This window comes from Canis lupus, chromosome X, assembly GCF_003254725.2.
Source record: "Canis lupus dingo isolate Sandy chromosome X, ASM325472v2, whole genome shotgun sequence".
Taxonomy (NCBI): domain Eukaryota; kingdom Metazoa; phylum Chordata; class Mammalia; order Carnivora; family Canidae; genus Canis; species Canis lupus.
In genome coordinates, this window is record NC_064281.1 from 116,810,838 (window position 1) to 116,823,674 (window position 12,837).

The 12,837-nt window shown below is 41.0% G+C and overlaps 1 pseudogene; it reads left to right on the top strand.

The window, feature by feature from the left end:
* Positions 1-232: 232 nt before the first annotated feature.
* On the top strand, positions 233-8,211 carry LOC118353733 (60S ribosomal protein L31-like; annotated as a pseudogene).
* The last annotated feature ends 4,626 nt before the right edge of the window (positions 8,212-12,837 follow it).

Genomic DNA, 12,837 nt, shown 5'->3' on the forward strand with positions numbered 1-12,837 from the left:
TTCAAGCATAAAAATCTTTATTCCTTCCTTCAACAAACATTTATTGAATATCTATTTTATGCCTAGAGCTGGTCTAATGAATGGAATACAGCAGTGAACAAAACAAATAAAAAACTCGTCCCTCACAATGCCAGAGGTTGAAGCAGGTGTAAAAACTATTGCCTAACTCTATTTATAAATGTACTTCTGAACAAGAAATTCACCTTCTCCTTTCCAACCAGAGCCTAGCAGAATGGTTCCCGCAAAGAAGGGTGGCAAGAAGGAGGGCCGTTCTGCCATCAATGAAGGTAGTGACCAGGGAATATACCACCGTCATTCACAAGTGCATCCATGGAGTGGGTTTCAAGAAGCATGCCCCTGGGGCACTCAAAGAGATCCAGAAATTTGCCATGTAGTAGATGGGAACTCCAGATGTACACACTGACACCAGGCTCAACAAAGTTGTTTGGGCTAAAGGAATAAGGAATGTTCATTTTTTTAAAAAGATTTTATTTATTTATTCATGAGAGACAGATGGAGAGAGAGAGGCAGAGACATAGAGGGAGAAGCAGGCTCCATGCAGGGAGCCTGATGTGGGACTCGATCCTGAGACCCCAGGATCATGTCCTGGGCCGAAGGCAGGCGCTAAACCATTGAGTCACTCAGGGACCCCCGGAATGTTCTGTACCATATCTTTGTGTGACTGTCCAGAAAATATAATGAAGATAAAGATTCACCAAACAATCTCTATATGTTAGTTACCCATGTACTTGTCACCACTTTCAAAAATCTACAGTTATTATAGGTGAGAACTAATCACTGATTGTCAAATAAAGGTATAAAACTGCAAAAAAAAGAAATTCAATTTCTTATAACATATTGTACCATTGACTCATCTTAGAAACAAGAGGACTGAGCCCTATAATATTTTTTGGTGGTATGAATTCATTTCATTGATCAGACTGTAACAATTTGTTTTAATATTAAAACAAAAATTAGGATGTTTGCTTCATTGCTCCTAGATCTCCACCAGAGATCTGTTTTCAATCCCCTCCCCCCCCAATCCGAATCCCTCATTCACAGAGAATAAGACCAAATCCCACTAGGCTGGGACTTTCCTAACCTGGATTATGGAAAATTGTCAATTAGGCTGAAACAGTATATTCTCATGAAAAAGTGTTGAGCTGTACCTATTTACCTAAGATCTTTTTATAAAATCTCCTGACCTTTGAGTCTGCCCACAATCCCCAAGTCACAATGGTGAGATCTCTATCTTCCTGGGGCACCTTTTTCTAAAAGTGGTGCTGCTCTCATCTCTACTATTTGCCTTGAGGGTCAGAATACCTGTGGGACTAATGTCACCTTCTACAGTCTTCTCTGCAGTTCTTTTAAGAGGTCCAGGGATCCATACTCAAATGACATCCTGTGCTGATCTGACCTTCCAAAGACCCCACAAAGGGTTCTGTTACCCACACATGGGGAATCTCCTTCAAGCACCATTCTGGAAGGCAGTGCCTCCCACCTTTTTCATAGCAGGGCACACACAGGAATTGCTATTTGCAGTGCCCTGGGGTAAAGTGGAGGGCTTCAGGGGCCTCTAGGAGGGAGTTGTCTAAAAAAAAAAAAAAACACTACATTTTCTTGACATTATATAATTAGGAAATACATTAAGAAAAATAAAATACCAAGCATCATGGAAGAAGTTAAATACTGAACTTGATGAAAATCATGACAATTTTAAGCTTCCTTTTGTAAATACAATTTTACATTTGCTTTGCAGCAAAATTCCTCAAAAGAGCTGCCAATAATACTCACTCCAATCCCTCTCCTTTCAATTCTAATTCTTCTGCTTCTTTCATAAGTTTGTTTTATTAACTCTCCCTGCCCCATCCACCCTTTTCCTCCCCATAGGCAGCTATATGTATTATTTTCTTTCTTATCTTTCAGTGTCTCTTTATAAAAAGAAAGCATTTATGAATGCAGACTCTTATCCTCCCCATCCTTTCTTATGCCAGAGGTAGCATGCACTGTTCCATACATGGTTTTATATACTTAGCAACATATCCTAGAGATCTTCCAATATCACTGCATGAAGATCAACCTCATTTTTTTCCCCAGCTGTATCCTATTCTATCTTGGGGATATTCCATAGTTTATTTAAATAGTTTACAAGTAGCAGAAGACTTGGACTCTTGCTATTCAAATAATGCTGATACAGATAAACACAGAGATACATACACATGTAAATTGTGTACATGTGTAGTGTAATTGATAAATACGGTCCGAGAATCAGCTGAAATGTGTAGGCTCACCCATTACAGAGGTTGTACCATATGCATCACACTGGCAGTGTGTGCCAGTGTCTGATTCCCTACACCCTTTCCTCTCGTTCTACCTTCAACTCTTTCTAAGCAGGATTTTGTGTGAAATGACAGCACTTAAGAAAGCTCGAGGCAACAGGAACCATAGTATATTGGGACCTTTTAGATAGTTCTGGTTGAAGTACAGTATTCGGGGTGGGGGAACTGGGAGGCAGATGGAAACACAGGTGTAAAGATGGGGTTAAAGGCAAGAAATTAGGCAGGAGAGGTTTACACACACACACACACAGACCACAACTTCAAACAGTTCATTCAACATGACTTGACACCAGTACATATGTATAGAGGAAGGCAGGGAAACAGATGTAAATAAAGGTGTAAAGATGAGGGTAAAATCTGAATAATACATATTGTATTTGTTAAGTGGAAGAATGAACTAAAAATAAATACTTAAATGGCTACATATAGAGGGAAAGAGGAAACACCGTGGGAGGGACCAAGATTGAAGCTATACTTCTCTGAATATGTCTTGTTTTGTAGATCTTCTTTCAGAACTACAGACCTTTTTTTAAAGAATTTATTCATTCATGAGAGACACAGAGAGAGAGGCAGAGACACAGCCAGAGGGAGAAGCAGGCTTCCCACATGGAGCCTAATATGGGACTCGATCCTGGACACTGGGATCATGACCTGAGCCAAAGGCAGACAAGGCAGACACTCAACTGCTGAGCCACCCAGGTGTCCCACTACAGAAATATTTTATATAATTATAAAAGTGATTTTTAACAACCACCTATAAAAACTGAGAGCTGGGATCCCTGGGTGGCGCAGCGGTTTGGCGCCTGCCTTTGGCCCAGGGCGCGATCCTGGAGACCCGGGATCGAATCCCATGTCGGGCTCCCGGTGCATGGAGCCTGCTTCTCCCTCTGCCTGTGTCTCTGCCTCTCTCTGTGTGTGTGTATGACTATAAAAAAAAAAAACAACTGAGAGCTAAACAAAGCAAATAAACCTAACTGTATACTGAGTTCATGGTATACCTCACAGAGAGAAACAATACGATTCTGTTTTCATATACATTTTTAATTTTCCATGGGAGGGAGAAAGGGGAATGAAACTGAGAGAGAAGAGGGCAGAGAGGGGCAGAGAAGGGAGGGGAGGAGAGGAGAGAACGGGAGAAAGGCAGGCTGGCCAGAGAGATGGAAGGCAAAAGAATGTGGAGTCACAGAAACCATTCTGTAAGCAGGAGGGGATAATCAAAACAGTCAAATGCTGCCCTGAGGTCAAATAAAATAATAAATATGAAGCATCCATCTCATTGAGCAACACTTGAAGAGAGTTTATTAAAAAAATATTATGTGTGGTTTGAAAAGGGCAAATGTGCTTACAACACAATAGAAGGTAAAGTCAAGAATGACCTGAGTAATGCAGGATATGTGGCTGTGGTTCTCTTACCTGTGGCCTTCCAAGCTCCCAGAGTCACATTCTGACCCCATTAATCTGATCCCCTTCCAATGGACAAGTCTGACTCCACCAAAATGAGATGAGCGCCTTCCCTGAGCCTCCAAGTCTCAGAAAGCCTCAGGAAAGAATAAAGTAGGGAAGATTAGATCTGCTTGAGATGCAGCATGGTTCTATTATTATTGTTGCAGTCATTATTTAACAGATATTAGTTTCATGCTTACTTAGTACCAAGCACTAGTCTAAACACTTTATAAATATTAACTTGATTTAATCCTCTTAATAGCCCTATGAAGTGGATACTAGTTTTTAAAGATTTTATTTATTCATAAGAGACACAGAGAGAGAGAGAGGCAGAGACATGGGCAGAGGGAGAAGCAGGCTCCAAGCAGGGAGCCTGATGCTGGACTCAATCCCAGGACCCCAGGATTACAATCTGAGCCAAAGGCAGACACTCAATCACTGAGCCACCCAGGTGCCCCTCTGCTTTATTTTTTGATGTTCCTGTGATTCTAAAGATATCCGCTAAGTCAGGTGCCCCGAGGTGGATACTACTATTATGAGTTTTGCTCTGGCTCTATTACTTCCTCACCATGTAACACTGACCAAGTCACCTCTCTGCACTGCACTTCAGTTTGCTTCTCTGAACAAAAGAAGCATTTGGCTGGGGATTTCAAGACTTCTTTACAACTTGAACATTCTATAAGCTGTGGTGGTGATAAGTCAGCACTGACCTAACATGGCATGCTTGTGCAGGGTTGGGGAGAACACTGACCTGGCTCCTTTTTTCTTTTTTCTTCTCCCAGCTTACAGTTCTATTACCTCTATGCTGGTATTCTCCCTACAGAAGGCAGGAAATGTTTAAAAACTATAATACCTGGCTCTCAGTAGATGTTTAACAAATATTTGTTGGCTAAATTAATGGGTAAAAAATTAAATTATCCTAGCCCCCATTTCTCAGAGACCCTGCCATGACACTTCTCCATCCAGAGAAGTGCTGAAATCTTAGCACATGCCATGTGTGCTTCAAAAGCCATGCTGCATTCCTGTCTAGATTCGTCTCACTCATGAAAAAGACTGTTTGTTGTGTGACTATTTAAAAGCATTCAGTAAAGGATTTTTCTGCAGCAAAAACCTAGGTCAAATACTAAAGGCAAAGATTTGGGGGAGTAGTCAAAAGCGACTTGAGGCTCTTAAGAAAGTTGACTAGCATCAACCCTAAGAGAAAGCTACATGTCAAGCTCTGCTGTTGACGGAATCAATTAAATGCCTGTTCCTTCAGGCCCTGGTGTGGGTTTGTTAAAGCATTCTCACGTAGGTTTGCTTTCGGATCAATCAATAAATAATTAAAACTGGAGTCTCCATTGCTTCAGTGTTCTCCTGTGAAAGTATTGAGGTAAAAGAAAAATGTAGGGGCCCCATGCCTTAAGAAACCAAAACTCACAAAATAGGGTTATGAAGAGATTATTCATGTTACCAAAAAACAAAACATAACAAAAAATAGTTCACTGCACACAGAGTTCCTTTAAACAGCCTGATCCCTCCGTGCCCTTAAGATGTGACTGGGTTTTCCAAAATTGTATCTAGTACAAAGCTTTTCAGGAATACACGTTTTGTAACATGAGGCTCCGCTGTATTTAACATTTACCGATTTTAAGCTGCCGCTGCGCATTCACTCATTTTAACATTTATTTGGACTAAAAACTCACCGAGGAGAAGGAAAAAAGTCAGATCTGCCCCACTCGAAGCTTTCCAGTAAACAAACAACAGAACGTTCACATTAGTGGGGAAATCAAAAGTTAGTTTAATTCAGTACTTGGTTGTCTCGTGTTAGGAGCGTTGCATTTGATTTCACAGTGACACATTACTTTCTGGGTGAGATTTTCCGTGAGTACATTTCAGTATAATTCCTCCTAGGTCAGGGTTATCAGAAGCTCTTGGAAATTCCTCTTTGCTCTTCATGAGTTTTTGTTCTGTTTCTGTTTTTCCAACGTGGCAGTTGTGATTATCTTGATCTCTCTTCGAATTTTTTCCTTCTGTGGTATACAAGTACTACTAGTTTCTGTTACAGATGGTAAGAAACTGCTAGTTTCTGTCAGAGATTGTATAGATTGAAAAGGAACCTGCGTGCCATGGTGGGGAAGGGAAGGAAGATTTAAAGCAGGAACATTTGAAAATGAGAAGCAGAAAAAGTGCTGCTCCTGAGGGAATAGCCTTTCTCATGGCATGCTGCCCAGAAGCTGCTATTCCTTCCTGGCGAAAGCCACAGAGAAGATGAAAAGCGGAGTCCAACAAACAGAGCCGAAGTATGGTGGGAAACAGAGCTTCATGGAAGTCAGCATTTTGCAAAGCTGGGGTGACTGGTGTAAGAGCAAGGCAGGCCAGGAGGCTCCACTACCCACAGGGGTTAGGGCAGTCACAGAGAGCAGAGAACAGTGTTCAACAGTGAGGGTCCCACTCCATGGTTATACCACCGGGGAAGAGGGGGAGGGGGGTCTCAGGAGAATCATGAGATTCCCCCCACCTTTTGGGGGAGCAGAGCAGTACCGAGAGACTGTATCAGACAAAAGATAGGAACACAAGGAAGCCTGAACCCAAAAGATAGCTCATGGCACAGATGTGCAGAGGCCAGGGTACAAATGACAGCAGTCACAAGTGCAGTGGTAACACCAGGAGCAGAGAATTGGCAGATAAAGCATATGGTTTTGCATCGCAATCACAGACACTGGGAAATGCAGAGGGAATCTGGGAGCCCCAGATGTCCACTAGCAAGTACTAATGAGATATCCAAAATAGGCATGACATGTGCCACCAAAAGGAAAAAAAAGACCAACCCCTCCCCCGCCCCCTGACAAACAAACACCCAGAATTGAGACCTAGGCTATCACTTTAAAGTTTCCTGACATGGCTGAGCATGAAAGAATTAAGTGCAATGGGATTGTGTAGGATAGAATCAGGATCTAGAACAAGGCGTGCCTGCGATGGTGGGGCATGGATTTCTGATAAAAACGGATTGCAAACGACCTTCTGAGGGAGAGGACCCTCCCAGCAGATACCGCTCCCTCAAACCAGCCCCACCCCAGCTGGCTCTTGGGTAGGTCACGATTTCAGCTGCAAGCCACTTCAGCCACCTCCAGCCTGCAGCTGAACTCACTCCAGGCAAGCTGGTGCCAGCAGTTAACCCTATAGGTCACGGTTTCCCTCGAGGGATGTGACACCTGGTTCGCAGTTTTAGCAAGATCCCAGGCGGAGTTCTCCTGCATTCCATTGGCTTGTTTATTAAGCCCCACATCTACTAAAACTGTCAGAAAATTTTCAAGCTGGTTTCTCATGACCAAAAACATAATCCTATAATCCTCAAAAAATATTTTGAACAGATAAACAGTACAGCGTAATATCTGACACAGCCAGGCACCTGCAGGACAGCCTTCCCCCAGAGCACTGGGCCTCCACACAGCAGTTCTAGTGAGTGGGCCCCAGCCCGTGCAATTAACCCTTACGTGTCAGTCATCACCCCAACCCTCCCTTGGAACGAGGGTGATATTTTTCAATCTTTCCCATTAGGGTGGAGGTTACATGCAAAAAAGAATGGCTCTGTCTGGAATAGGTGTTAATTTTCAAGAAGGAGGGTTGTCAGTTGACCCAAGTGCCCAAATGGGGTACTCTGATGACATTTCCCCATGGAAATCCCAAATACAGATGTTTTACCTCTAGATAATTAAAAGATAAATATAAGAGTCTGATTAAAAAAAAAAAAACTCCCATTTAATGAAAGGTTTGGGGTCTGTTTGGTTGATATTTTCATTAAATGTTAGAATTTGATTCTGGGGACTTTTGAATTTTGAAATTTTACATATATACCTGAAAGAATACTGACAATGAAGCAAAAGCCCTTATTAAATATGGAATGAGTACCAATATTCCACCTGCCTAATAATATAACTTCCAGCAACTTTAACCAACTGAAGTTCAAACAGGACCTTAAGAGTAAATGAGAATGTATCTGAACCTTTAATGAAACAGCTGTAACAAAGGGCATGGAGTTTATTGTGCAGGAGACCAAAAAGCTACCCTCTGACTGTTGAACTAGAAACTATTATTTTTGAATTTTGTGTGATATTTAACGAATTTCCTTATCTGGTTTCCCACGGTAAACTTCCATTCCTTCTAAAATTACAGTCAAATTAGACACAGTTAGCTGGTGAAGGAAGAACATTGTGAGAAATAGTTTAACTGAAAAATGAACCCCAAACAGAGGAAAGAAGTCACTACAAGAGCCACAAGAGCCTCAGCAAACAACCTTCCACACGTTAGTGGCCCCTGAGTGCCCTGACAGGGCTTACAAATACAATACAATACAGGATATTCCACATAGTTCTCAAGAAAGGGTTAAATCAGGCTCAGTGCTCTCTGTTGAACAAAACACAGAAAGTACATAAGGCAGTTCAGAAATTTTTCAACTTTCATCAAGCAAAGGGATAAACTTCAGTTATGTGAAAAATGCAGTTGCAGAGAATACCCCTCTCCTTCACAGAGAACATTCCATCCCTTATAGAGCTCTATGATAAACAGTAAGAATGGTTCTCCCCTACTGAGCACCTTCCCTCAGTGCCTGTGCTTGGGTTCACATGCAGGATTGCCAAGTTCCAAGTCCGTTCCCTTATTTAACAATGCAACAATAAAAAGAACACCCAATTAAAAATGGGCAAAGGATTTGAACAGACATTTCTCCAAAGAAGATATAAAAATGACCAATGGGCGGGGCACCTGGGTAACTCAGTGGTTGAGTATCTGTCTGCCTTTGGCTCAGGGCATGATCCTCATGGGGAGCCTGCTTCTCCCTCTGCCTATGTCTCTGCCTCTCTCTGTCTTTCATGAATAAATAAAATCTTTAAAAAAAATGACCAGTGGGCACATGAGAAGATGCTCAACATCAATAGCCATAATGGGAATACAAATCAAAACCATGATGATACCACTTTATACTCACTAGTTGGGCTATAATCAAAAAGGCAGATAACAGCAAGTGTTGATGATTATGTAGAGAAATGGAAACTCTTATACACTGCTGGTGGGAATGTAAAATGGTGCAGCTGCTTTGTAGAACAAGCTGGCAGCTCCACAAACAGTTAAACATAGAGTCACCATATGACCAGCAATTACATTCCTAGGTATAAACTTGAGAGGAAGAATGACAAAAATATCCATGCAAAAACTTGTACATGAATGTTCATAGCAGCATTATTCATAATAGCCAAAAAATGGAAGCAATCTAAACATCCATCAACTGATAAATGGACAAATAAAATATGGTATATCCATACAGTCATATTATTCAGCCATAAAAAGGAATAAAGTACAACCCATACTAAAACACGGATGAACCCCCAAAATATCATGCTACCTAAAGGAAGCCAGTCACAAAAGACATTTTGTATCACTCCATTTATAAGATACGTCAACAGGCAAATTTGCAGAAACAGAAGTAGATTAGTGGTTACCAGGAGCTGGGTGAGTTGGGTGGGAGGAAATGAAGAGTGATGGCTGGGTGATATAGGTGTCTTTGCGGGGGGTGATGAAAATGTTCTCAAATTGATTGTAGTAATGGTTTTGCAATTCTGTGAATACACTAAAATGCCTGAAATGTACACCTTAAGTAAGTGAATTATATGGTGTGTGAATTATATCCCAATAAAGCTCATATATATGAAGGTATGATTTTTGTCTCAAGCAGTATAACTGAGTGTGTGTGTGTGTGTGTATACAACACTGAGTTTATTTGCTACTACATTTTTACATTTTTAAAATTGCTTATGAAACACTGTTGGTTTTGGAGTAATACTTGACAATGCACTTATGCCTCTTTAAGCCTGTGCTCTTCCAAAGATGCTGAGCAAAGCCCAGACTTCATGTTGTTATTTATTCCCAGGAACAGGAAAAAAATATTTAGTAATTATATTTCATGGTATGATATGTTTATACTAAGGCACAGAGGCAAATCTATCTTGGCATATGCAAGTTTTTTCTTCACATTTTTAATTGATAAACTTATTTCTCTATTATAAAACAATGCATAATCAGCATGGAAAATATGGAAAAATGCAGAAGACATAAGAAAAAAGCTAGTCAATGCTATTCCCACCCACGAGATAACAACTGTTAACATTTTGGTTTATTTTTTCCCCTTGTTTCACAATGCATATTTTTTTCACATAGTTGTGATCACATGGTATACTTCACCATTTATCTACTGTCTGCTTTCATGAGAGCTTTGAGGAACAAATCTACTAAAACTTGGACCAGAACACTGATCTCTCAAGATTCCCCTCCCCCTGCTTATCTTCTTTTTCCTGGAGCTCAACACCACCACCACCACCACCACCCACGCCTGAAGACAATGAAGCCATTAAGAAGAAAAGCTACCAAACAAAGCTTGAAGGCCCATCATCTTGAAGTGCCCATTCATCACCATGAAGCTTACTGCTGTCTCTCCCAGGCTTACATGTAATGAATCAATACCACAGCAACAGTTTGATTTCATCTTTATAAAAGAGGATATGAATACAAATGGAGACTCTAAGGAGACTCCACTCTCTTGTAATCAAGCATTTGACCCCCTTACCAACTTACAGGAGATCTGTCGAGATGTTGTCATCTCCTCAAAAGATGACCTCTTTGATGTTGTTAGTAGAACACCAGACACAGTCACTTGTTCACCAGAAAATGAAAGGCTGCTTCTCCATTGTCAGGGCATGATCATTAACAGTGTAGTATCATTCCAGTCCAAACATTGTATTTTAAAAGCAATGACACAAAAGCCAATGACACAGATTGTGTCAATAAGCAGTGGAGAGCCTGCTTAAAGCATCAGGAAACAGAAGCTCCATCTATCCCAAAGTCCCCAGCCAGCCAAAGACAGGTAAAAGGCAAGAGTTTACAGATACAAGGTTCATAAAGACACTGTGCATGGGAAATGCGCACTTCCCATGCATATATACTGTGTTGGAGGAAGTGCAATTAGATCCAACAAAGCCAAAAGCCCCACAATCGAAAATGCTTTGTGAAGGTAAGACCCACATGTGCACTGCAAGATTTAACAAGGCAGCAGCCATGATTCAACAAGGCAGCACCTGAAGAAGTTGTTGAGGTGTTTGGTAGACATCAGACAAAGAGAGACCTGTTGCTAATACCTTTATGAATGATAAGTCCCAATTTTCTCTATTATGTGCCCATTATTAAAGTGCCTTAGCCTTTCTTTTATACAGATGGAAATAGAGTGTTGTTGTTGTTTTTTTTTAAAGAATAAGTCACCTTAAGCCAGTTGTTGTTTGGATCTAGCTGTGATCAAAAGAACCATTAGGACAAAAGCAGAAAGAAACCGATTATGCAAAGCCTGTAACATTAGTCATTAATAGCATCCTGTGGGAGAACCAAATGTAATAAGATGGGTACATAGTATGATGTCAAATTAACCCATTTTTTTCAAGGACTACTGTACTAAGAAAAGCAAAGTGAAAATGTGTGTACTTGTAAATCCAAAGGTTAAATGTTAGGAACAAAGCTCTAGACTCATGCAGTTTTCTGAAATGACCTGAAATTGAAGAAGCCAGTGTGGTAGACAGGAAAATATTTGATTAAAACATGGGAAGAAGCACAATTCAACTCTTGAGGAAATACAGAATGTCACTGAAAGACCAGCTCAGAAGGAATAATTAGTTAAATAGACGCTTTTGTAGGATTTTCTACCTTTGCCCTGATAAGCAAGCACTTCTGAAGAGAACAAAAGTCCTAAAGAACAGGCTTCCGATGTAACATAGGATGTCTAGAGGTCAGTAAACAAGTGACTAAACTCAAAGATCCCTTCCAAGGCTAATATTCATCAATTGTACTAATTTCTGTCAAAGCAGCCATGAGTTCAAGCACCCAGTAATCTATCCAACAAAGGAAAGACAAATATGGAAAGATATGGCACCATCATATAATACTTTTTCTCAGAGTTAGTCTTACAGTGTTGAGATAACTGGAAAACACCATGATGTCGCTGTGTTTCATGTCGGGGGTGGGAATTTACAGGTTACTCTTTAAGCCATTCTGTAGTTTCCATTTGGAGCAGAGAAAAATAATTTGGAAGTTCATTGTCAATTTGAGTTTGTCATCTTTCTATATCAAAGACAGATGGGATTGGATGCAAACATATGGGGAGATATTTTTTTCTAAGCCTAAAATGTCTCGGATATTTGTATATTTTCTCATTATTATACAGGGCTGGGTTGTCACTTGGCTCTCACCTTAAAGTAATTTCATCTGGGACATAGTGTCCAGCCCTGGGTTAATGAAGAATATAGAAAACAGCTTTATAAAGCAGGCTAGGTTTTCTTTGCCCTTCATAAAAACTACCTTTGGCCACTGTGCTAAGGCAGTTCCAGCTGCACTTTTCTGGTGCCACTCTCTCAGCAAACTTCAGACTGTACACCAGGCTTGTGAGATGTTTCACGGCACAACTGCTTTCAAAACCGATCTCTGTGTTGTCCTTCCATTTGTATATTCATACCTCTTATTTCTGAAATTAAACCAGTGTCCTTGCTTCATATTCTCTGCAATCAGCACTTGAAGTCTGTTTACCACAAAACATTTCTTGCTTGTATTTATTCATTTAAAGAGGGAAGGGGGTATAGGGGCAGAGAGAGAGCCAGAATCTTAAGCAGGGTACACACCTAGCACAGAGCCCAATGCGGGACTCAATCTCGCAACCCCAATCATGACCTGAGCAGAAGTCAAGAGTCAGATGCTCAACTGACTGAGTTACCCAGGTGCGCCCCATGTCTTGCTTTTATTTTTTTAAAAGATTTATTTATTTATTCATGTGAGACACAAACTGAGACAGATTGGCAGAGACACAGGCAGAGGGAGAACCAGGCTCTTTGCAGGGAGTCAGATGTGGGACTTGATCCTGGATCCTGGGATCACGACCCGAGCTGAAGGAAGGTGCCCAACCGCTGAGAAACCCAGGTGTCCCCCATGTCTTGCTTTTAAATATGCCCCCAAGAATCTACCTTATTCAGCTGCCACCACTGCCTAC